The sequence below is a fragment of the Phyllobates terribilis genome, unplaced genomic scaffold, assembly GCF_046119375.1.
Source record: "Phyllobates terribilis strain yellow unplaced genomic scaffold, ASM4611937v1 Scaffold_1090__1_contigs__length_425415, whole genome shotgun sequence".
In the NCBI taxonomy this organism is placed as follows: Eukaryota; Metazoa; Chordata; class Amphibia; order Anura; family Dendrobatidae; genus Phyllobates; species Phyllobates terribilis.
The window spans coordinates 92502-114096 of record NW_027363850.1 but is presented as its reverse complement, the minus strand read 5'-3'; the positions used below and the strand labels follow the sequence as shown (position 1 = coordinate 114096).

General features: G+C 45.1%; 16 non-coding genes across 16 annotated transcripts; all 16 read left to right on the top strand.

Moving 5' to 3' along the window:
- Positions 1 to 991: 991 nt before the first annotated feature.
- LOC141242926 (U2 spliceosomal RNA) lies at positions 992 to 1182 on the top strand. Its single transcript, XR_012307280.1, has one exon. It is a non-coding gene; the product is annotated as a U2 spliceosomal RNA (small nuclear RNA).
- Positions 1183 to 2302: 1120 nt separating this feature from the next.
- On the top strand, positions 2303 to 2493 carry LOC141242791 (U2 spliceosomal RNA). Its single transcript, XR_012307153.1, has one exon. It is a non-coding gene; the product is annotated as a U2 spliceosomal RNA (small nuclear RNA).
- Positions 2494 to 3622: 1129 nt separating this feature from the next.
- On the top strand, positions 3623 to 3813 carry LOC141242789 (U2 spliceosomal RNA). The gene has a single exon (XR_012307152.1). It is a non-coding gene; the product is annotated as a U2 spliceosomal RNA (small nuclear RNA).
- Positions 3814 to 4933: 1120 nt separating this feature from the next.
- LOC141242933 (U2 spliceosomal RNA) lies at positions 4934 to 5124 on the top strand. The gene has a single exon (XR_012307286.1). It is a non-coding gene; the product is annotated as a U2 spliceosomal RNA (small nuclear RNA).
- Positions 5125 to 6245: 1121 nt separating this feature from the next.
- LOC141242788 (U2 spliceosomal RNA) lies at positions 6246 to 6436 on the top strand. The gene has a single exon (XR_012307151.1). It is a non-coding gene; the product is annotated as a U2 spliceosomal RNA (small nuclear RNA).
- A 1123-nt stretch (positions 6437 to 7559) lies between these two features.
- LOC141243030 (U2 spliceosomal RNA) lies at positions 7560 to 7750 on the top strand. Its single transcript, XR_012307365.1, has one exon. It is a non-coding gene; the product is annotated as a U2 spliceosomal RNA (small nuclear RNA).
- A 1124-nt stretch (positions 7751 to 8874) lies between these two features.
- LOC141243013 (U2 spliceosomal RNA) lies at positions 8875 to 9065 on the top strand. Its single transcript, XR_012307349.1, has one exon. It is a non-coding gene; the product is annotated as a U2 spliceosomal RNA (small nuclear RNA).
- A 1123-nt stretch (positions 9066 to 10188) lies between these two features.
- Positions 10189 to 10379, top strand: LOC141243001 (U2 spliceosomal RNA). Its single transcript, XR_012307338.1, has one exon. It is a non-coding gene; the product is annotated as a U2 spliceosomal RNA (small nuclear RNA).
- A 1123-nt stretch (positions 10380 to 11502) lies between these two features.
- LOC141243029 (U2 spliceosomal RNA) lies at positions 11503 to 11693 on the top strand. The gene has a single exon (XR_012307364.1). It is a non-coding gene; the product is annotated as a U2 spliceosomal RNA (small nuclear RNA).
- A 1120-nt stretch (positions 11694 to 12813) lies between these two features.
- Positions 12814 to 13004, top strand: LOC141243028 (U2 spliceosomal RNA). The gene has a single exon (XR_012307363.1). It is a non-coding gene; the product is annotated as a U2 spliceosomal RNA (small nuclear RNA).
- Positions 13005 to 14125: 1121 nt separating this feature from the next.
- On the top strand, positions 14126 to 14316 carry LOC141243027 (U2 spliceosomal RNA). The gene has a single exon (XR_012307362.1). It is a non-coding gene; the product is annotated as a U2 spliceosomal RNA (small nuclear RNA).
- Positions 14317 to 15436: 1120 nt separating this feature from the next.
- On the top strand, positions 15437 to 15627 carry LOC141243026 (U2 spliceosomal RNA). The gene has a single exon (XR_012307361.1). It is a non-coding gene; the product is annotated as a U2 spliceosomal RNA (small nuclear RNA).
- A 1125-nt stretch (positions 15628 to 16752) lies between these two features.
- Positions 16753 to 16943, top strand: LOC141243023 (U2 spliceosomal RNA). The gene has a single exon (XR_012307359.1). It is a non-coding gene; the product is annotated as a U2 spliceosomal RNA (small nuclear RNA).
- A 1121-nt stretch (positions 16944 to 18064) lies between these two features.
- LOC141243022 (U2 spliceosomal RNA) lies at positions 18065 to 18255 on the top strand. The gene has a single exon (XR_012307358.1). It is a non-coding gene; the product is annotated as a U2 spliceosomal RNA (small nuclear RNA).
- A 1121-nt stretch (positions 18256 to 19376) lies between these two features.
- On the top strand, positions 19377 to 19567 carry LOC141242934 (U2 spliceosomal RNA). Its single transcript, XR_012307287.1, has one exon. It is a non-coding gene; the product is annotated as a U2 spliceosomal RNA (small nuclear RNA).
- Positions 19568 to 20691: 1124 nt separating this feature from the next.
- On the top strand, positions 20692 to 20882 carry LOC141243021 (U2 spliceosomal RNA). The gene has a single exon (XR_012307357.1). It is a non-coding gene; the product is annotated as a U2 spliceosomal RNA (small nuclear RNA).
- Positions 20883 to 21595: the final 713 nt, after the last annotated feature.

The following is a 21595-nucleotide window of genomic DNA, read 5'->3' as shown; positions in this document are numbered from 1 at the left end:
AAGTTGCAGAAGCCAGATGACAAGCTCATTTTGGTTCAACTTCAGCAACTGTGCATTGCATTGCCATGTAATGTAATGTAATGCAATGCTATCTATCTAGCTCTCCCTCTATACTTCCTTTTGGATAAACAGACATATTAGGCAAGCATTTTGGAGCTTTCACCTAAATAACTACAGGTGGTGAGATAAGCTGCACAATATAATTGACCTTTCAGTATATTGTTGCACACACACCATCTATTTAGCAAATGCCCTTGTTATCAACAGCAGCCTTTTAAACTCACCTGAGCTAACAGGTATGTGAGCTGGTTACTCTGCTGCGCTTAAAATTTCTTTTTTGGTTTGCTACAATGCCTTTTCTGAAACGTTGTCTCCCTCTGCTGGAACACTGACTTCTTTCATTTAATGCCTGCAGACTATAAAAGAGAAACCAACCCAAAAAGTTTGGTTGATTAGTCTGTGGCATTCTTTTAAACTGTTGCTTATGGCGGTCTCTGTGAGCTTCTCAGTGACATTCAGCCATCCAGGTATCCCGCCTGCAGTAGACGGAATGTGGCAATGGAACGCTGGCTGCGCGTGTCATAATAGGCTCTGAGCCTTTATATACCTGCGCACAGCAGCAGCCACCTTCAGTCTGCTGCTGGACAGCCAGCAGCAGCAGCAGCAGGAGAGGTAATTAATCAGCAACCCTCCTGCTAAGGGTAGACAGCTGCTCGTTCCACCCCCCCCCCGCCTTAATTGGTTCTCCTCCCTTCCAACGGTGTTGAGGCGGGTGGGAACAGCCGGGGGTTGAGGGTACTGTGCTAAAAGAGGTGGAGTTATGCAGATCTAAAACGCGTGGATTGCAGCAGCAGCAAGCCGAAAAGTGCAGGCATGTGAGGGATCTAGAGGTTGACAGCATGTCTTCTTAACGGGAGTCCAGGTGGCCATCTCCACAAATGGACTTTTCAGAATCCTTGGGTGGCACCGTAGTCGGAAACCAATTCTGGTTATCGCTTCTCGGCCTTTTGGCTAAGATCAAGTGTAGTATCTGTTCTTATCAGTTTAATATCTGATACGTCCCCTATCTGGGGACCATATATTAAATGCATTTTTAGAACAGGGAGATGGAAAAAGAGCTTGCTCTGTCCACTCCACGCATTGACCTGGTATTGCAGTATCTCCAGGACCGGTGCACCCCTTCTTTAATGCAGTTTCTAAAATCAGAAAGAATTGAATTCAATGCTTTTTGTTCATTTTGCTTGTTTGTCGGATTTTGGGATGGACTCTTTGGCTTTGCTTTTCTTCTCCTCATTGGATTTTTCATGTTAAAAGTTGCAGAAGCCAGATGACAAGCTCATTTTGGTTCAACTTCAGCAACTGTGCATTGCATTGCCATGTAATGTAATGTAATGCAATGCTATCTATCTAGCTCTTCCTCTATATTTCCTTTTGGATAAACAGACATATTAGGCAAGCATTTTGGAGCTTTCACCTAAATAACTACAGGTGGTGAGATAAGCTGCACAATATAATTGACCTTTCAGTATATTGTTGCACACACACCATCTATTTAGCAAATGCCCTTGTTATCAACAGCAGCCTTTTAAACTCACCTGAGCTAACAGGTATGTGAGCTGGTTACTCTGCTGCGCTTAAAATTTCTTTTTTGGTTTGCTACAATGCCTTTTCTGAAACGTTGTCTCCCTCTGCTGGAACACTGACTTCTTTCATTTAATGCCTGCAGACTATAAAAGAGAAACCAACCCAAAAAGTTTGGTTGATTAGTCTGTGGCATTCTTTTAAACTGTTGCTTATGGCGGTCTCTGTGAGCTTCTCAGTGACATTCAGCCATCCAGGTATCCCGCCTGCAGTAGACGGAATGTGGCAATGGAACGCTGGCTGCGCGTGTCATAATAGGCTCTGAGCCTTTATATACCTGCGCACAGCAGCAGCCACCTTCAGTCTGCTGCTGGACAGCCAGCAGCAGCAGCAGCAGGAGAGGTAATTAATCAGCAACCCTCCTGCTAAGGGTAGACAGCTGCTCGTTCCACCCCCCCCCCGCCTTAATTGGTTCTCCTCCCTTCCAACGGTGTTGAGGCGGGTGGGAACAGCCGGGGGTTGAGGGTACTGTGCTAAAAGAGGTGGAGTTATGCAGATCTAAAACGCGTGGATTGCAGCAGCAGCAAGCCGAAAAGTGCAGGCATGTGAGGGATCTAGAGGTTGACAGCATGTCTTCTTAACGGGAGTCCAGGTGGCCATCTCCACAAATGGACTTTTCAGAATCCTTGGGTGGCACCGTAGTCGGAAACCAATTCTGGTTATCGCTTCTCGGCCTTTTGGCTAAGATCAAGTGTAGTATCTGTTCTTATCAGTTTAATATCTGATACGTCCCCTATCTGGGGACCATATATTAAATGGATTTTTAGAACAGGGAGATGGAAAAAGAGCTTGCTCTGTCCACTCCACGCATTGACCTGGTATTGCAGTATCTCCAGGACCGGTGCACCCCTTCTTTAATGCAGTTTCTAAAATCAGAAAGAATTGAATTCAATGCTTTTTGTTCATTTTGCTTGTTTGTCGGATTTTGGGATGGACTCTTTGGCTTTGCTTTTCTTCTCCTCATTGGATTTTTCATGTTAAAAGTTGCAGAAGCCAGATGACAAGCTCATTTTGGTTCAACTTCAGCAACTGTGCATTGCATTGCCATGTAATGTAATGTAATGCAATGCTATCTATCTAGCTCTTCCTCTATATTTCCTTTTGGATAAACAGACATATTAGGCAAGCATTTTGGAGCTTTCACCTAAATAACTACAGGTGGTGAGATAAGCTGCACAATATAATTGACCTTTCAGTATATTGTTGCACACACACCATCTATTTAGCAAATGCCCTTGTTATCAACAGCAGCCTTTTAAACTCACCTGAGCTAACAGGTATGTGAGCTGGTTACTCTGCTGCGCTTAAAATTTCTTTTTTGGTTTGCTACAATGCCTTTTCTGAAACGTTGTCTCCCTCTGCTGGAACACTGACTTCTTTCATTTAATGCCTGCAGACTATAAAAGAGAAACCAACCCAAAAAGTTTGGTTGATTAGTCTGTGGCATTCTTTTAAACTGTTGCTTATGGCGGTCTCTGTGAGCTTCTCAGTGACATTCAGCCATCCAGGTATCCCGCCTGCAGTAGACGGAATGTGGCAATGGAACGCTGGCTGCGCGTGTCATAATAGGCTCTGAGCCTTTATATACCTGCGCACAGCAGCAGCCACCTTCAGTCTGCTGCTGGACAGCCAGCAGCAGCAGCAGCAGGAGAGGTAATTAATCAGCAACCCTCCTGCTAAGGGTAGACAGCTGCTCGTTCCACCCCCCACCCCCCCCCCCCGCCTTAATTGGTTCTCCTCCCTTCCAACGGTGTTGAGGCGGGTGGGAACAGCCGGGGGTTGAGGGTACTGTGCTAAAAGAAGTGGAGTTATGCAGATCTAAAACGCGTGGATTGCAGCAGCAGCAAGCCGAAAAGTGCAGGCATGTGAGGGATCTAGAGGTTGACAGCATGTCTTCTTAACGGGAGTCCAGGTGGCCATCTCCACAAATGGACTTTTCAGAATCCTTGGGTGGCACCGTAGTCGGAAACCAATTCTGGTTATCGCTTCTCGGCCTTTTGGCTAAGATCAAGTGTAGTATCTGTTCTTATCAGTTTAATATCTGATACGTCCCCTATCTGGGGACCATATATTAAATGGATTTTTAGAACAGGGAGATGGAAAAAGAGCTTGCTCTGTCCACTCCACGCATTGACCTGGTATTGCAGTATCTCCAGGACCGGTGCACCCCTTCTTTAATGCAGTTTCTAAAATCAGAAAGAATTGAATTCAATGCTTTTTGTTCATTTTGCTTGTTTGTCGGATTTTGGGATGGACTCTTTGGCTTTGCTTTTCTTCTCCTCATTGGATTTTTCATGTTAAAAGTTGCAGAAGCCAGATGACAAGCTCATTTTGGTTCAACTTCAGCAACTGTGCATTGCATTGCCATGTAATGTAATGTAATGCAATGCTATCTATCTAGCTCTCCCTCTATACTTCCTTTTGGATAAACAGACATATTAGGCAAGCATTTTGGAGCTTTCACCTAAATAACTACAGGTGGTGAGATAAGCTGCACAATATAATTGACCTTTCAGTATATTGTTGCACACACACCATCTATTTAGCAAATGCCCTTGTTATCAACAGCAGCCTTTTAAACTCACCTGAGCTAACAGGTATGTGAGCTGGTTACTCTGCTGCGCTTAAAATTTCTTTTTTGGTTTGCTACAATGCCTTTTCTGAAACGTTGTCTCCCTCTGCTGGAACACTGACTTCTTTCATTTAATGCCTGCAGACTATAAAAGAGAAACCAACCCAAAAAGTTTGGTTGATTAGTCTGTGGCATTCTTTTAAACTGTTGCTTATGGCGGTCTCTGTGAGCTTCTCAGTGACATTCAGCCATCCAGGTATCCCGCCTGCAGTAGACGGAATGTGGCAATGGAACGCTGGCTGCGCGTGTCATAATAGGCTCTGAGCCTTTATATACCTGCGCACAGCAGCAGCCACCTTCAGTCTGCTGCTGGACAGCCAGCAGCAGCAGCAGCAGGAGAGGTAATTAATCAGCAACCCTCCTGCTAAGGGTAGACAGCTGCTCGTTCCACCCCCCCCCCGCCTTAATTGGTTCTCCTCCCTTCCAACGGTGTTGAGGCGGGTGGGAACAGCCGGGGGTTGAGGGTACTGTGCTAAAATTGGTGGAGTTATGCAGATCTAAAACGCGTGGATTGCAGCAGCAGCAAGCCGAAAAGTGCAGGCATGTGAGGGATCTAGAGGTTGACAGCATGTCTTCTTAACGGGAGTCCAGGTGGCCATCTCCACAAATGGACTTTTCAGAATCCTTGGGTGGCACCGTAGTCGGAAACCAATTCTGGTTATCGCTTCTCGGCCTTTTGGCTAAGATCAAGTGTAGTATCTGTTCTTATCAGTTTAATATCTGATACGTCCCCTATCTGGGGACCATATATTAAATGGATTTTTAGAACAGGGAGATGGAAAAAGAGCTTGCTCTGTCCATTCCACGCATTGACCTGGTATTGCAGTATCTCCAGGACCGGTGCACCCCTTCTTTAATGCAGTTTCTAAAATCAGAAAGAATTGAATTCAATGCTTTTTGTTCATTTTGCTTGTTTGTCGGATTTTGGGATGGACTCTTTGGCTTTGCTTTTCTTCTCCTCATTGGATTTTTCATGTTAAAAGTTGCAGAAGCCAGATGACAAGCTCATTTTGGTTCAACTTCAGCAACTGTGCATTGCATTGCCATGTAATGTAATGTAATGCAATGCTATCTATCTAGCTCTCCCTCTATACTTCCTTTTGGATAAACAGACATATTAGGCAAGCATTTTGGAGCTTTCACCTAAATAACTACAGGTGGTGAGATAAGCTGCACAATATAATTGACCTTTCAGTATATTGTTGCACACACACCATCTATTTAGCAAATGCCCTTGTTATCAACAGCAGCCTTTTAAACTCACCTGAGCTAACAGGTATGTGAGCTGGTTACTCTGCTGCGCTTAAAATTTCTTTTTTGGTTTGCTACAATGCCTTTTCTGAAACGTTGTCTCCCTCTGCTGGAACACTGACTTCTTTCATTTAATGCCTGCAGACTATAAAAGAGAAACCAACCCAAAAAGTTTGGTTGATTAGTCTGTGGCATTCTTTTAAACTGTTGCTTATGGCGGTCTCTGTGAGCTTCTCAGTGACATTCAGCCATCCAGGTATCCCGCCTGCAGTAGACGGAATGTGGCAATGGAACGCTGGCTGCGCGTGTCATAATAGGCTCTGAGCCTTTATATACCTGCGCACAGCAGCAGCCACCTTCAGTCTGCTGCTGGACAGCCAGCAGCAGCAGCAGCAGGAGAGGTAATTGATCAGCAACCCTCCTGCTAAGGGTAGACAGCTGCTCGTTCCACCCCCCCCCCCGCCTTAATTGGTTCTCCTCCCTTCCAACGGTGTTGAGGCGGGTGGGAACAGCCAGGGGTTGAGGGTACTGTGCTAAAAGAGGTGGAGTTATGCAGATCTAAAACGCGTGGATTGCAGCAGCAGCAAGCCGAAAAGTGCAGGCATGTGAGGGATCTAGAGGTTGACAGCATGTCTTCTTAACGGGAGTCCAGGTGGCCATCTCCACAAATGGACTTTTCAGAATCCTTGGGTGGCACCGTAGTCGGAAACCAATTCTGGTTATCGCTTCTCGGCCTTTTGGCTAAGATCAAGTGTAGTATCTGTTCTTATCAGTTTAATATCTGATACGTCCCCTATCTGGGGACCATATATTAAATGGATTTTTAGAACAGGGAGATGGAAAAAGAGCTTGCTCTGTCCACTCCACGCATTGACCTGGTATTGCAGTATCTCCAGGACCGGTGCACCCCTTCTTTAATGCAGTTTCTAAAATCAGAAAGAATTGAATTCAATGCTTTTTGTTCATTTTGCTTGTTTGTCGGAATTTGGGATGGACTCTTTGGCTTTGCTTTTCTTCTCCTCATTGGATTTTTCATGTTAAAAGTTGCAGAAGCCAGATGACAAGCTCATTTTGGTTCAACTTCAGCAACTGTGCATTGCATTGCCATGTAATGTAATGTAATGCAATGCTATCTATCTAGCTCTCCCTCTATACTTCCTTTTGGATAAACAGACATATTAGGCAAGCATTTTGGAGCTTTCACCTAAATAACTACAGGTGGTGAGATAAGCTGCACAATATAATTGACCTTTCAGTATATTGTTGCACACACACCATCTATTTAGCAAATGCCCTTGTTATCAACAGCAGCCTTTTAAACTCACCTGAGCTAACAGGTATGTGAGCTGGTTACTCTGCTGCGCTTAAAATTTCTTTTTTGGTTTGCTACAATGCCTTTTCTGAAACGTTGTCTCCCTCTGCTGGAACACTGACTTCTTTCATTTAATGCCTGCAGACTATAAAAGAGAAACCAACCCAAAAAGTTTGGTTGATTAGTCTGTGGCATTCTTTTAAACTGTTGCTTATGGCGGTCTCTGTGAGCTTCTCAGTGACATTCAGCCATCCAGGTATCCCGCCTGCAGTAGACGGAATGTGGCAATGGAACGCTGGCTGCGCGTGTCATAATAGGCTCTGAGCCTTTATATGCCTGCGCACAGCAGCAGCCACCTTCAGTCTGCTGCTGGACAGCCAGCAGCAGCAGCAGCAGGAGAGGTAATTAATCAGCAACCCTCCTGCTAAGGGTAGACAGCTGCTCGTTCCACCCCCCCCCCCCCGCCTTAATTGGTTCTCCTCCCTTCCAACGGTGTTGAGGCGGGTGGGAACAGCCGGGGGTTGAGGGTACTGTGCTAAAAGAGGTGGAGTTATGCAGATCTAAAACGCGTGGATTGCAGCAGCAGCAAGCCGAAAAGTGCAGGCATGTGAGGGATCTAGAGGTTGACAGCATGTCTTCTTAACGGGAGTCCAGGTGGCCATCTCCACAAATGGACTTTTCAGAATCCTTGGGTGGCACCGTAGTCGGAAACCAATTCTGGTTATCGCTTCTCGGCCTTTTGGCTAAGATCAAGTGTAGTATCTGTTCTTATCAGTTTAATATCTGATACGTCCCCTATCTGGGGACCATATATTAAATGGATTTTTAGAACAGGGAGATGGAAAAAGAGCTTGCTCTGTCCACTCCACGCATTGACCTGGTATTGCAGTATCTCCAGGACCGGTGCACCCCTTCTTTAATGCAGTTTCTAAAATCAGAAAGAATTGAATTCAATGCTTTTTGTTCATTTTGCTTGTTTGTCGGATTTTGGGATGGACTCTTTGGCTTTGCTTTTCTTCTCCTCATTGGATTTTTCATGTTAAAAGTTGCAGAAGCCAGATGACAAGCTCATTTTGGTTCAACTTCAGCAACTGTGCATTGCATTGCCATGTAATGTAATGTAATGCAATGCTATCTATCTAGCTCTCCCTCTATACTTCCTTTTGGATAAACAGACATATTAGGCAAGCATTTTGGAGCTTTCACCTAAATAACTACAGGTGGTGAGATAAGCTGCACAATATAATTGACCTTTCAGTATATTGTTGCACACACACCATCTATTTAGCAAATGCCCTTGTTATCAACAGCAGCCTTTTAAACTCACCTGAGCTAACAGGTATGTGAGCTGGTTACTCTGCTGCGCTTAAAATTTCTTTTTTGGTTTGCTACAATGCCTTTTCTGAAACGTTGTCTCCCTCTGCTGGAACACTGACTTCTTTCATTTAATGCCTGCAGACTATAAAAGAGAAACCAACCCAAAAAGTTTGGTTGATTAGTCTGTGGCATTCTTTTAAACTGTTGCTTATGGCGGTCTCTGTGAGCTTCTCAGTGACATTCAGCCATCCAGGTATCCCGCCTGCAGTAGACGGAATGTGGCAATGGAACGCTGGCTGCGCGTGTCATAATAGGCTCTGAGCCTTTATATACCTGCGCACAGCAGCAGCCACCTTCAGTCTGCTGCTGGACAGCCAGCAGCAGCAGCAGCAGGAGAGGTAATTAATCAGCAACCCTCCTGCTAAGGGTAGACAGCTGCTCGTTCCACCCCCCCCCCCCCCGCCTTAATTGGTTCTCCTCCCTTCCAACGGTGTTGAGGCGGGTGGGAACAGCCGGGGGTTGAGGGTACTGTGCTAAAAGAGGTGGAGTTATGCAGATCTAAAACGCGTGGATTGCAGCAGCAGCAAGCCGAAAAGTGCAGGCATGTGAGGGATCTAGAGGTTGACAGCATGTCTTCTTAACGGGAGTCCAGGTGGCCATCTCCACAAATGGACTTTTCAGAATCCTTGGGTGGCACCGTAGTCGGAAACCAATTCTGGTTATCGCTTCTCGGCCTTTTGGCTAAGATCAAGTGTAGTATCTGTTCTTATCAGTTTAATATCTGATACGTCCCCTATCTGGGGACCATATATTAAATGAATTTTTAGAACAGGGAGATGGAAAAAGAGCTTGCTCTGTCCACTCCACGCATTGACCTGGTATTGCAGTATCTCCAGGACCGGTGCACCCCTTCTTTAATGCAGTTTCTAAAATCAGAAAGAATTGAATTCAATGCTTTTTGTTCATTTTGCTTGTTTGTCGGATTTTGGGATGGACTCTTTGGCTTTGCTTTTCTTCTCCTCATTGGATTTTTCATGTTAAAAGTTGCAGAAGCCAGATGACAAGCTCATTTTGGTTCAACTTCAGCAACTGTGCATTGCATTGCCATGTAATGTAATGTAATGCAATGCTATCTATCTAGCTCTCCCTCTATACTTCCTTTTGGATAAACAGACATATTAGGCAAGCATTTTGGAGCTTTCACCTAAATAACTACAGGTGGTGAGATAAGCTGCACAATATAATTGACCTTTCAGTATATTGTTGCACACACACCATCTATTTAGCAAATGCCCTTGTTATCAACAGCAGCCTTTTAAACTCACCTGAGCTAACAGGTATGTGAGCTGGTTACTCTGCTGCGCTTAAAATTTCTTTTTTGGTTTGCTACAATGCCTTTTCTGAAACGTTGTCTCCCTCTGCTGGAACACTGACTTCTTTCATTTAATGCCTGCAGACTATAAAAGAGAAACCAACCCAAAAAGTTTGGTTGATTAGTCTGTGGCATTCTTTTAAACTGTTGCTTATGGCGGTCTCTGTGAGCTTCTCAGTGACATTCAGCCATCCAGGTATCCCGCCTGCAGTAGACGGAATGTGGCAATGGAACGCTGGCTGCGCGTGTCATAATAGGCTCTGAGCCTTTATATACCTGCGCACAGCAGCAGCCACCTTCAGTCTGCTGCTGGACAGCCAGCAGCAGCAGCAGCAGGAGAGGTAATTAATCAGCAACCCTCCTGCTAAGGGTAGACAGCTGCTCGTTCCACCCCCCCCCCCCCGCCTTAATTGGTTCTCCTCCCTTCCAACGGTGTTGAGGCGGGTGGGAACAGCCGGGGGTTGAGGGTACTGTGCTAAAAGAGGTGGAGTTATGCAGATCTAAAACGCGTGGATTGCAGCAGCAGCAAGCCGAAAAGTGCAGGCATGTGAGGGATCTAGAGGTTGACAGCATGTCTTCTTAACGGGAGTCCAGGTGGCCATCTCCACAAATGGACTTTTCAGAATCCTTGGGTGGCACCGTAGTCGGAAACCAATTCTGGTTATCGCTTCTCGGCCTTTTGGCTAAGATCAAGTGTAGTATCTGTTCTTATCAGTTTAATATCTGATACGTCCCCTATCTGGGGACCATATATTAAATGAATTTTTAGAACAGGGAGATGGAAAAAGAGCTTGCTCTGTCCACTCCACGCATTGACCTGGTATTGCAGTATCTCCAGGACCGGTGCACCCCTTCTTTAATGCAGTTTCTAAAATCAGAAAGAATTGAATTCAATGCTTTTTGTTCATTTTGCTTGTTTGTCGGATTTTGGGATGGACTCTTTGGCTTTGCTTTTCTTCTCCTCATTGGATTTTTCATGTTAAAAGTTGCAGAAGCCAGATGACAAGCTCATTTTGGTTCAACTTCAGCAACTGTGCATTGCATTGCCATGTAATGTAATGTAATGCAATGCTATCTATCTAGCTCTCCCTCTATACTTCCTTTTGGATAAACAGACATATTAGGCAAGCATTTTGGAGCTTTCACCTAAATAACTACAGGTGGTGAGATAAGCTGCACAATATAATTGACCTTTCAGTATATTGTTGCACACACACCATCTATTTAGCAAATGCCCTTGTTATCAACAGCAGCCTTTTAAACTCACCTGAGCTAACAGGTATGTGAGCTGGTTACTCTGCTGCGCTTAAAATTTCTTTTTTGGTTTGCTACAATGCCTTTTCTGAAACGTTGTCTCCCTCTGCTGGAACACTGACTTCTTTCATTTAATGCCTGCAGACTATAAAAGAGAAACCAACCCAAAAAGTTTGGTTGATTAGTCTGTGGCATTCTTTTAAACTGTTGCTTATGGCGGTCTCTGTGAGCTTCTCAGTGACATTCAGCCATCCAGGTATCCCGCCTGCAGTAGACGGAATGTGGCAATGGAACGCTGGCTGCGCGTGTCATAATAGGCTCTGAGCCTTTATATACCTGCGCACAGCAGCAGCCACCTTCAGTCTGCTGCTGGACAGCCAGCAGCAGCAGCAGCAGGAGAGGTAATTAATCAGCAACCCTCCTGCTAAGGGTAGACAGCTGCTCGTTCCACACCCCCCCCCCCGCCTTAATTGGTTCTCCTCCCTTCCAACGGTGTTGAGGCGGGTGGGAACAGCCGGGGGTTGAGGGTACTGTGCTAAAAGAGGTGGAGTTATGCAGATCTAAAACGCGTGGATTGCAGCAGCAGCAAGCCGAAAAGTGCAGGCATGTGAGGGATCTAGAGGTTGACAGCATGTCTTCTTAACGGGAGTCCAGGTGGCCATCTCCACAAATGGACTTTTCAGAATCCTTGGGTGGCACCGTAGTCGGAAACCAATTCTGGTTATCGCTTCTCGGCCTTTTGGCTAAGATCAAGTGTAGTATCTGTTCTTATCAGTTTAATATCTGATACGTCCCCTATCTGGGGACCATATATTAAATGGATTTTTAGAACAGGGAGATGGAAAAAGAGCTTGCTCTGTCCACTCCACGCATTGACCTGGTATTGCAGTATCTCCAGGACCGGTGCACCCCTTCTTTAATGCAGTTTCTAAAATCAGAAAGAATTGAATTCAATGCTTTTTGTTCATTTTGCTTGTTTGTCGGATTTTGGGATGGACTCTTTGGCTTTGCTTTTCTTCTCCTCATTGGATTTTTCATGTTAAAAGTTGCAGAAGCCAGATGACAAGCTCATTTTGGTTCAACTTCAGCAACTGTGCATTGCATTGCCATGTAATGTAATGTAATGCAATGCTATCTATCTAGCTCTCCCTCTATACTTCCTTTTGGATAAACAGACATATTAGGCAAGCATTTTGGAGCTTTCACCTAAATAACTACAGGTGGTGAGATAAGCTGCACAATATAATTGACCTTTCAGTATATTGTTGCACACACACCATCTATTTAGCAAATGCCCTTGTTATCAACAGCAGCCTTTTAAACTCACCTGAGCTAACAGGTATGTGAGCTGGTTACTCTGCTGCGCTTAAAATTTCTTTTTTGGTTTGCTACAATGCCTTTTCTGAAACGTTGTCTCCCTCTGCTGGAACACTGACTTCTTTCATTTAATGCCTGCAGATTATAAAAGAGAAACCAACCCAAAAAGTTTGGTTGATTAGTCTGTGGCATTCTTTTAAACTGTTGCTTATGGCGGTCTCTGTGAGCTTCTCAGTGACATTCAGCCATCCAGGTATCCCGCCTGCAGTAGACGGAATGTGGCAATGGAACGCTGGCTGCGCGTGTCATAATAGGCTCTGAGCCTTTATATACCTGCGCACAGCAGCAGCCACCTTCAGTCTGCTGCTGGACAGCCAGCAGCAGCAGCAGCAGGAGAGGTAATTAATCAGCAACCCTCCTGCTAAGGGTAGACAGCTGCTCGTTCCACCCCCCCCCCGCCTTAATTGGTTCTCCTCCCTTCCAACGGTGTTGAGGCGGGTGGGAACAGCCGGGGGTTGAGGGTACTGTGCTAAAAGAGGTGGAGTTATGCAGATCTAAAACGCGTGGATTGCAGCAGCAGCAAGCCGAAAAGTGCAGGCATGTGAGGGATCTAGAGGTTGACAGCATGTCTTCTTAACGGGAGTCCAGGTGGCCATCTCCACAAATGGACTTTTCAGAATCCTTGGGTGGCACCGTAGTCGGAAACCAATTCTGGTTATCGCTTCTCGGCCTTTTGGCTAAGATCAAGTGTAGTATCTGTTCTTATCAGTTTAATATCTGATACGTCCCCTATCTGGGGACCATATATTAAATGGATTTTTAGAACAGGGAGATGGAAAAAGAGCTTGCTCTGTCCACTCCACGCATTGACCTGGTATTGCAGTATCTCCAGGACCGGTGCACCCCTTCTTTAATGCAGTTTCTAAAATCAGAAAGAATTGAATTCAATGCTTTTTGTTCATTTTGCTTGTTTGTCGGATTTTGGGATGGACTCTTTGGCTTTGCTTTTCTTCTCCTCATTGGATTTTTCATGTTAAAAGTTGCAGAAGCCAGATGACAAGCTCATTTTGGTTCAACTTCAGCAACTGTGCATTGCATTGCCATGTAATGTAATGTAATGCAATGCTATCTATCTAGCTCTCCCTCTATACTTCCTTTTGGATAAACAGACATATTAGGCAAGCATTTTGGAGCTTTCACCTAAATAACTACAGGTGGTGAGATAAGCTGCACAATATAATTGACCTTTCAGTATATTGTTGCACACACACCATCTATTTAGCAAATGCCCTTGTTATCAACAGCAGCCTTTTAAACTCACCTGAGCTAACAGGTATGTGAGCTGGTTACTCTGCTGCGCTTAAAATTTCTTTTTTGGTTTGCTACAATGCCTTTTCTGAAACGTTGTCTCCCTCTGCTGGAACACTGACTTCTTTCATTTAATGCCTGCAGATTATAAAAGAGAAACCAACCCAAAAAGTTTGGTTGATTAGTCTGTGGCATTCTTTTAAACTGTTGCTTATGGCGGTCTCTGTGAGCTTCTCAGTGACATTCAGCCATCCAGGTATCCCGCCTGCAGTAGACGGAATGTGGCAATGGAACGCTGGCTGCGCGTGTCATAATAGGCTCTGAGCCTTTATATACCTGCGCACAGCAGCAGCCACCTTCAGTCTGCTGCTGGACAGCCAGCAGCAGCAGCAGCAGGAGAGGTAATTAATCAGCAACCCTCCTGCTAAGGGTAGACAGCTGCTCGTTCCACCCCCCCCCCCGCCTTAATTGGTTCTCCTCCCTTCCAACGGTGTTGAGGCGGGTGGGAACAGCCGGGGGTTGAGGGTACTGTGCTAAAAGAGGTGGAGTTATGCAGATCTAAAACGCGTGGATTGCTGCAGCAGCAAGCCGAAAAGTGCAGGCGTGTGAGGGATCTAGAGGTTGACAGCATGTCTTCTTAACGGGAGTCCAGGTGGCCATCTCCACAAATGGACTTTTCAGAATCCTTGGGTGGCACCGTAGTCGGAAACCAATTCTGGTTATCGCTTCTCGGCCTTTTGGCTAAGATCAAGTGTAGTATCTGTTCTTATCAGTTTAATATCTGATACGTCCCCTATCTGGGGACCATATATTAAATGGATTTTTAGAACAGGGAGATGGAAAAAGAGCTTGCTCTGTCCACTCCACGCATTGACCTGGTATTGCAGTATCTCCAGGACCGGTGCACCCCTTCTTTAATGCAGTTTCTAAAATCAGAAAGAATTGAATTCAATGCTTTTTGTTCATTTTGCTTGTTTGTCGGATTTTGGGATGGACTCTTTGGCTTTGCTTTTCTTCTCCTCATTGGATTTTTCATGTTAAAAGTTGCAGAAGCCAGATGACAAGCTCATTTTGGTTCAACTTCAGCAACTGTGCATTGCATTGCCATGTAATGTAATGTAATGCAATGCTATCTATCTAGCTCTCCCTCTATACTTCCTTTTGGATAAACAGACATATTAGGCAAGCATTTTGGAGCTTTCACCTAAATAACTACAGGTGGTGAGATAAGCTGCACAATATAATTGACCTTTCAGTATATTGTTGCACACACACCATCTATTTAGCAAATGCCCTTGTTATCAACAGCAGCCTTTTAAACTCACCTGAGCTAACAGGTATGTGAGCTGGTTACTCTGCTGCGCTTAAAATTTCTTTTTTGGTTTGCTACAATGCCTTTTCTGAAACGTTGTCTCCCTCTGCTGGAACACTGACTTCTTTCATTTAATGCCTGCAGACTATAAAAGAGAAACCAACCCAAAAAGTTTGGTTGATTAGTCTGTGGCATTCTTTTAAACTGTTGCTTATGGCGGTCTCTGTGAGCTTCTCAGTGACATTCAGCCATCCAGGTATCCCGCCTGCAGTAGACGGAATGTGGCAATGGAACGCTGGCTGCGCGTGTCATAATAGGCTCTGAGCCTTTATATACCTGCGCACAGCAGCAGCCACCTTCAGTCTGCTGCTGGACAGCCAGCAGCAGCAGCAGCAGGAGAGGTAATTAATCAGCAACCCTCCTGCTAAGGGTAGACAGCTGCTCGTTCCACCCCCCCCCCGCCTTAATTGGTTCTCCTCCCTTCCAACGGTGTTGAGGCGGGTGGGAACAGCCGGGGGTTGAGGGTACTGTGCTAAAAGAGGTGGAGTTATGCAGATCTAAAACGCGTGGATTGCAGCAGCAGCAAGCCGAAAAGTGCAGGCATGTGAGGGATCTAGAGGTTGACAGCATGTCTTCTTAACGGGAGTCCAGGTGGCCATCTCCACAAATGGACTTTTCAGAATCCTTGGGTGGCACCGTAGTCGGAAACCAATTCTGGTTATCGCTTCTCGGCCTTTTGGCTAAGATCAAGTGTAGTATCTGTTCTTATCAGTTTAATATCTGATACGTCCCCTATCTGGGGACCATATATTAAATGGATTTTTAGAACAGGGAGATGGAAAAAGAGCTTGCTCTGTCCACTCCACGCATTGACCTGGTATTGCAGTATCTCCAGGACCGGTGCACCCCTTCTTTAATGCAGTTTCTAAAATCAGAAAGAATTGAATTCAATGCTTTTTGTTCATTTTGCTTGTTTGTCGGATTTTGGGATGGACTCTTTGGCTTTGCTTTTCTTCTCCTCATTGGATTTTTCATGTTAAAAGTTGCAGAAGCCAGATGACAAGCTCATTTTGGTTCAACTTCAGCAACTGTGCATTGCATTGCCATGTAATGTAATGTAATGCAATGCTATCTATCTAGCTCTCCCTCTATACTTCCTTTTGGATAAACAGACATATTAGGCAAGCATTTTGGAGCTTTCACCTAAATAACTACAGGTGGTGAGATAAGCTGCACAATATAATTGACCTTTCAGTATATTGTTGCACACACACCATCTATTTAGCAAATGCCCTTGTTATCAACAGCAGCCTTTTAAACTCACCTGAGCTAACAGGTATGTGAGCTGGTTACTCTGCTGCGCTTAAAATTTCTTTTTTGGTTTGCTACAATGCCTTTTCTGAAACGTTGTCTCCCTCTGCTGGAACACTGACTTCTTTCATTTAATGCCTGCAGACTATAAAAGAGAAACCAACCCAAAAAGTTTGGTTGATTAGTCTGTGGCATTCTTTTAAACTGTTGCTTATGGCGGTCTCTGTGAGCTTCTCAGTGACATTCAGCCATCCAGGTATCCCGCCTGCAGTAGACGGAATGTGGCAATGGAACGCTGGCTGCGCGTGTCATAATAGGCTCTGAGCCTTTATATACCTGCGCACAGCAGCAGCCACCTTCAGTCTGCTGCTGGACAGCCAGCAGCAGCAGCAGGAGAGGTAATTAATCAGCAACCCTCCTGCTAAGGGTAGACAGCTGCTCGTTCCACCCCCCCCCCCGCCTTAATTGGTTCTCCTCCTTTCTCCTTTCCAACGGTGTTGAGGCGGGTGGGAACAGCCGGGGGTTGAGGGTACTGTGCTAAAAGAGGTGGAGTTATGCAGATCTAAAACGCGTGGATTGCAGCAGCAGCAAGCCGAAAAGTGCAGGCATGTGAGGGATCTAGAGGTTGACAGCATGTCTTCTTAACGGGAGTCCAGGTGGCCATCTCCACAAATGGACTTTTCAGAATCCTTGGGTGGCACCGTAGTCGGAAACCAATTCTGGTTATCGCTTCTCGGCCTTTTGGCTAAGATCAAGTGTAGTATCTGTTCTTATCAGTTTAATATCTGATACGTCCCCTATCTGGGGACCATATATTAAATGGATTTTTAGAACAGGGAGATGGAAAAAGAGCTTGCTCTGTCCACTCCACGCATTGACCTGGTATTGCAGTATCTCCAGGACCGGTGCACCCCTTCTTTAATGCAGTTTCTAAAATCAGAAAGAATTGAATTCAATGCTTTTTGTTCATTTTGCTTGTTTGTCGGATTTTGGGATGGACTCTTTGGCTTTGCTTTTCTTCTCCTCATTGGATTTTTCATGTTAAAAGTTGCAGAAGCCAGATGACAAGCTCATTTTGGTTCAACTTCAGCAACTGTGCATTGCATTGCCATGTAATGTAATGTAATGCAATGCTATCTATCTAGCTCTCCCTCTATACTTCCTTTTGGATAAACAGACATATTAGGCAAGCATTTTGGAGCTTTCACCTAAATAACTACAGGTGGTGAGATAAGCTGCACAATATAATTGACCTTTCAGTATATTGTTGCACACACACCATCTATTTAGCAAATGCCCTTGTTATCAACAGCAGCCTTTTAAACTCACCTGAGCTAACAGGTATGTGAGCTGGTTACTCTGCTGCGCTTAAAATTTCTTTTTTGGTTTGCTACAATGCCTTTTCTGAAACGTTGTCTCCCTCTGCTGGAACACTGACTTCTTTCATTTAATGCCTGCAGACTATAAAAGAGAAACCAACCCAAAAAGTTTGGTTGATTAGTCTGTGGCATTCTTTTAAACTGTTGCTTATGGCGGTCTCTGTGAGCTTCTCAGTGACATTCAGCCATCCAGGTATCCCGCCTGCAGTAGACGGAATGTGGCAATGGAACGCTGGCTGCGCGTGTCATAATAGGCTCTGAGCCTTTATATACCTGCGCACAGCAGCAGCCACCTTCAGTCTGCTGCTGGACAGCCAGCAGCAGCAGCAGCAGGAGAGGTAATTAATCAGCAACCCTCCTGCTAAGGGTAGACAGCTGCTCGTTCCACCCCCCCCCCCGCCTTAATTGGTTCTCCTCCCTTCCAACGGTGTTGAGGCGGGTGGGAACAGCCGGGGGTTGAGGGTACTGTGCTAAAAGAGGTGGAGTTATGCAGATCTAAAACGCGTGGATTGCAGCAGCAGCAAGCCGAAAAGTGCAGGCATGTGAGGGATCTAGAGGTTGACAGCATGTCTTCTTAACGGGAGTCCAGGTGGCCATCTCCACAAATGGACTTTTCAGAATCCTTGGGTGGCACCGTAGTCGGAAACCAATTCTGGTTATCGCTTCTCGGCCTTTTGGCTAAGATCAAGTGTAGTATCTGTTCTTATCAGTTTAATATCTGATACGTCCCCTATCTGGGGACCATATATTAAATGGATTTTTAGAACAGGGAGATGGAAAAAGAGCTTGCTCTGTCCACTCCACGCATTGACCTGGTATTGCAGTATCTCCAGGACCGGTGCACCCCTTCTTTAATGCAGTTTCTAAAATCAGAAAGAATTGAATTCAATGCTTTTTGTTCATTTTGCTTGTTTGTCGGATTTTGGGATGGACTCTTTGGCTTTGCTTTTCTTCTCCTCATTGGATTTTTCATGTTAAAAGTTGCAGAAGCCAGATGACAAGCTCATTTTGGTTCAACTTCAGCAACTGTGCATTGCATTGCCATGTAATGTAATGTAATGCAATGCTATCTATCTAGCTCTCCCTCTATACTTCCTTTTGGATAAACAGACATATTAGGCAAGCATTTTGGAGCTTTCACCTAAATAACTACAGGTGGTGAGATAAGCTGCACAATATAATTGACCTTTCAGTATATTGTTGGACACACACCATCTATTTAGCAAATGCCCTTGTTATCAACAGCAGCCTTTTAAACTCACCTGAGCTAACAGGTATGTGAGCTGGTTACTCTGCTGCGCTTAAAATTTCTTTTTTGGTTTGCTACAATGCCTTTTCTGAAACGTTGTCTCCCTCTGCTGGAACACTGACTTCTTTCATTTAATGCCTGCAGACTATAAAAGAGAAACCAACCCAAAAAGTTTGGTTGATTAGTCTGTGGCATTCTTTTAAACTGTTGCTTATGGCGGTCTCTGTGAGCTTCTCAGTGACATTCAGCCATCCAGGTATCCCGCCTGCAGTAGACGGAATGTGGCAATGGAACGCTGGCTGCGCGTGTCATAATAGGCTCTGAGCCTTTATATACCTGCGCACAGCAGCAGCCACCTTCAGTCTGCTGCTGGACAGCCAGCAGCAGCAGCAGCAGGAGAGGTAATTAATCAGCAACCCTCCTGCTAAGGGTAGACAGCTGCTCGTTCCACCCCCCCCCCCGCCTTAATTGGTTCTCCTCCCTTCCAACGGTGTTGAGGCGGGTGGGAACAGCCGGGGGTTGAGGGTACTGTGCTAAAAGAGGTGGAGTTATGCAGATCTAAAACGCGTGGATTGCAGCAGCAGCAAGCCGAAAAGTGCAGGCATGTGAGGGATCTAGAGGTTGACAGCATGTCTTCTTAACGGGAGTCCAGGTGGCCATCTCCACAAAAGGACTTTTCAGAATCCTTGGGTGGCACCGTAGTCGGAAACCAATTCTGGTTATCGCTTCTCGGCCTTTTGGCTAAGATCAAGTGTAGTATCTGTTCTTATCAGTTTAATATCTGATACGTCCCCTATCTGGGGACCATGTATTAAATGGATTTTTAGAACAGGGAGATGGAAAAAGAGCTTGCTCTGTCCACTCCACGCATTGACCTGGTATTGCAGTATCTCCAGGACCGGTGCACCCCTTCTTTAATGCAGTTTCTAAAATCAGAAAGAATTGAATTCAATGCTTTTTGTTCATTTTGCTTGTTTGTCGGATTTTGGGATGGACTCTTTGGCTTTGCTTTTCTTCTCCTCATTGGATTTTTCATGTTAAAAGTTGCAGAAGCCAGATGACAAGCTCATTTTGGTTCAACTTCAGCAACTGTGCATTGCATTGCCATGTAATGTAATGTAATGCAATGCTATCTATCTAGCTCTCCCTCTATACTTCCTTTTGGATAAACAGACATATTAGGCAAGCATTTTGGAGCTTTCACCTAAATAACTACAGGTGGTGAGATAAGCTGCACAATATAATTGACCTTTCAGTATATTGTTGCACACACACCATCTATTTAGCAAATGCCCTTGTTATCAACAGCAGCCTTTTAAACTCACCTGAGCTAACAGGTATGTGAGCTGGTTACTCTGCTGCGCTTAAAATTTCTTTTTTGGTTTGCTACAATGCCTTTTCTGAAACGTTGTCTCCCTCTGCTGGAACACTGACTTCTTTCATTTAATGCCTGCAGACTATAAAAGAGAAACCAACCCAAAAAGTTTGGTTGATTAGTCTGTGGCATTCTTTTAAACTGTTGCTTATGGCGGTCTCTGTGAGCTTCTCAGTGACATTCAGCCATCCAGGTATCCCGCCTGCAGTAGACGGAATGTGGCAATGGAACGCTGGCTGCGCGTGTCATAATAGGCTCTGAGCCTTTATATACCTGCGCACAGCAGCAGCCACCTTCAGTCTGCTGCTGGACAGCCAGCAGCAGCAGCAGCAGGAGAGGTAATTAATCAGCAACCCTCCTGCTAAGGGTAGACAGCTGCTCGTTCCACCCCCCCCCACCTTAATTGGTTCTCCTCCCTTCCAACGGTGTTGAGGCGGGTGGGAACAGCCGGGGGTTGAGGGTAAGGTACTGTGCTAAAAGAGGTGGAGTTATGCAGATCTAAAACGCGTGGATTGCAGCAGCAGCAAGCCGAAAAGTGCAGGCATGTGAGGGATCTAGAGGTTGACAGCATGTCTTCTTAACGGGAGTCCAGGTGGCCATCTCCACAAATGGACTTTTCAGAATCCTTGGGTGGCACCGTAGTCGGAAACCAATTCTGGTTATCGCTTCTCGGCCTTTTGGCTAAGATCAAGTGTAGTATCTGTTCTTATCAGTTTAATATCTGATACGTCCCCTATCTGGGGACCATATATTAAATGGATTTTTAGAACAGGGAGATGGAAAAAGAGCTTGCTCTGTCCACTCCACGCATTGACCTGGTATTGCAGTATCTCCAGGACCGGTGCACCCCTTCTTTAATGCAGTTTCTAAAATCAGAAAGAATTGAATTCAATGCTTTTTGTTCATTTTGCTTGTTTGTCGGACTTCGGGATGGACTCTTTGGCTTTGCTTTTCTTCTTCTCATTGGATTTTTCATGTTAAAAGTTGCAGAAGCCAGATGACAAGCTCATTTTGGTTCAACTTCAGCAACTGTGCATTGCATTGCCATGTAATGTAATGTAATGCAATGCTATCTATCTAGCTCTCCCTCTATACTTCCTTTTGGATAAACAGACATATTAGGCAAGCATTTTGGAGCTTTCACCTAAATAACTACAGGTGGTGAGATAAGCTGCACAATATAATTGACCTTTCAGTATATTGTTGCACACACACCATCTATTTAGCAAATGCCCTTGTTATCAACAGCAGCCTTTTAAACTCACCTGAGCTAACAGGTATGTGAGCTGGTTACTCTGCTGCGCTTAAAATTTCTTTTTTGGTTTGCTACAATGCCTTTTCTGAAACGTTGTCTCCCTCTGCTGGAACACTGACTTCTTTCATTTAATGCCTGCAGACTATAAAAGAGAAACCAACCCAAAAAGTTTGGTTGATTAGTCTGTGGCATTCTTTTAAACTGTTGCTTATGGCGGTCTCTGTGAGCTTCTCAGTGACATTCAGCCATCCAGGTATCCCGCCTGCAGTAGACGGAATGTGGCAATGGAACGCTGGCTGCGCGTGTCATA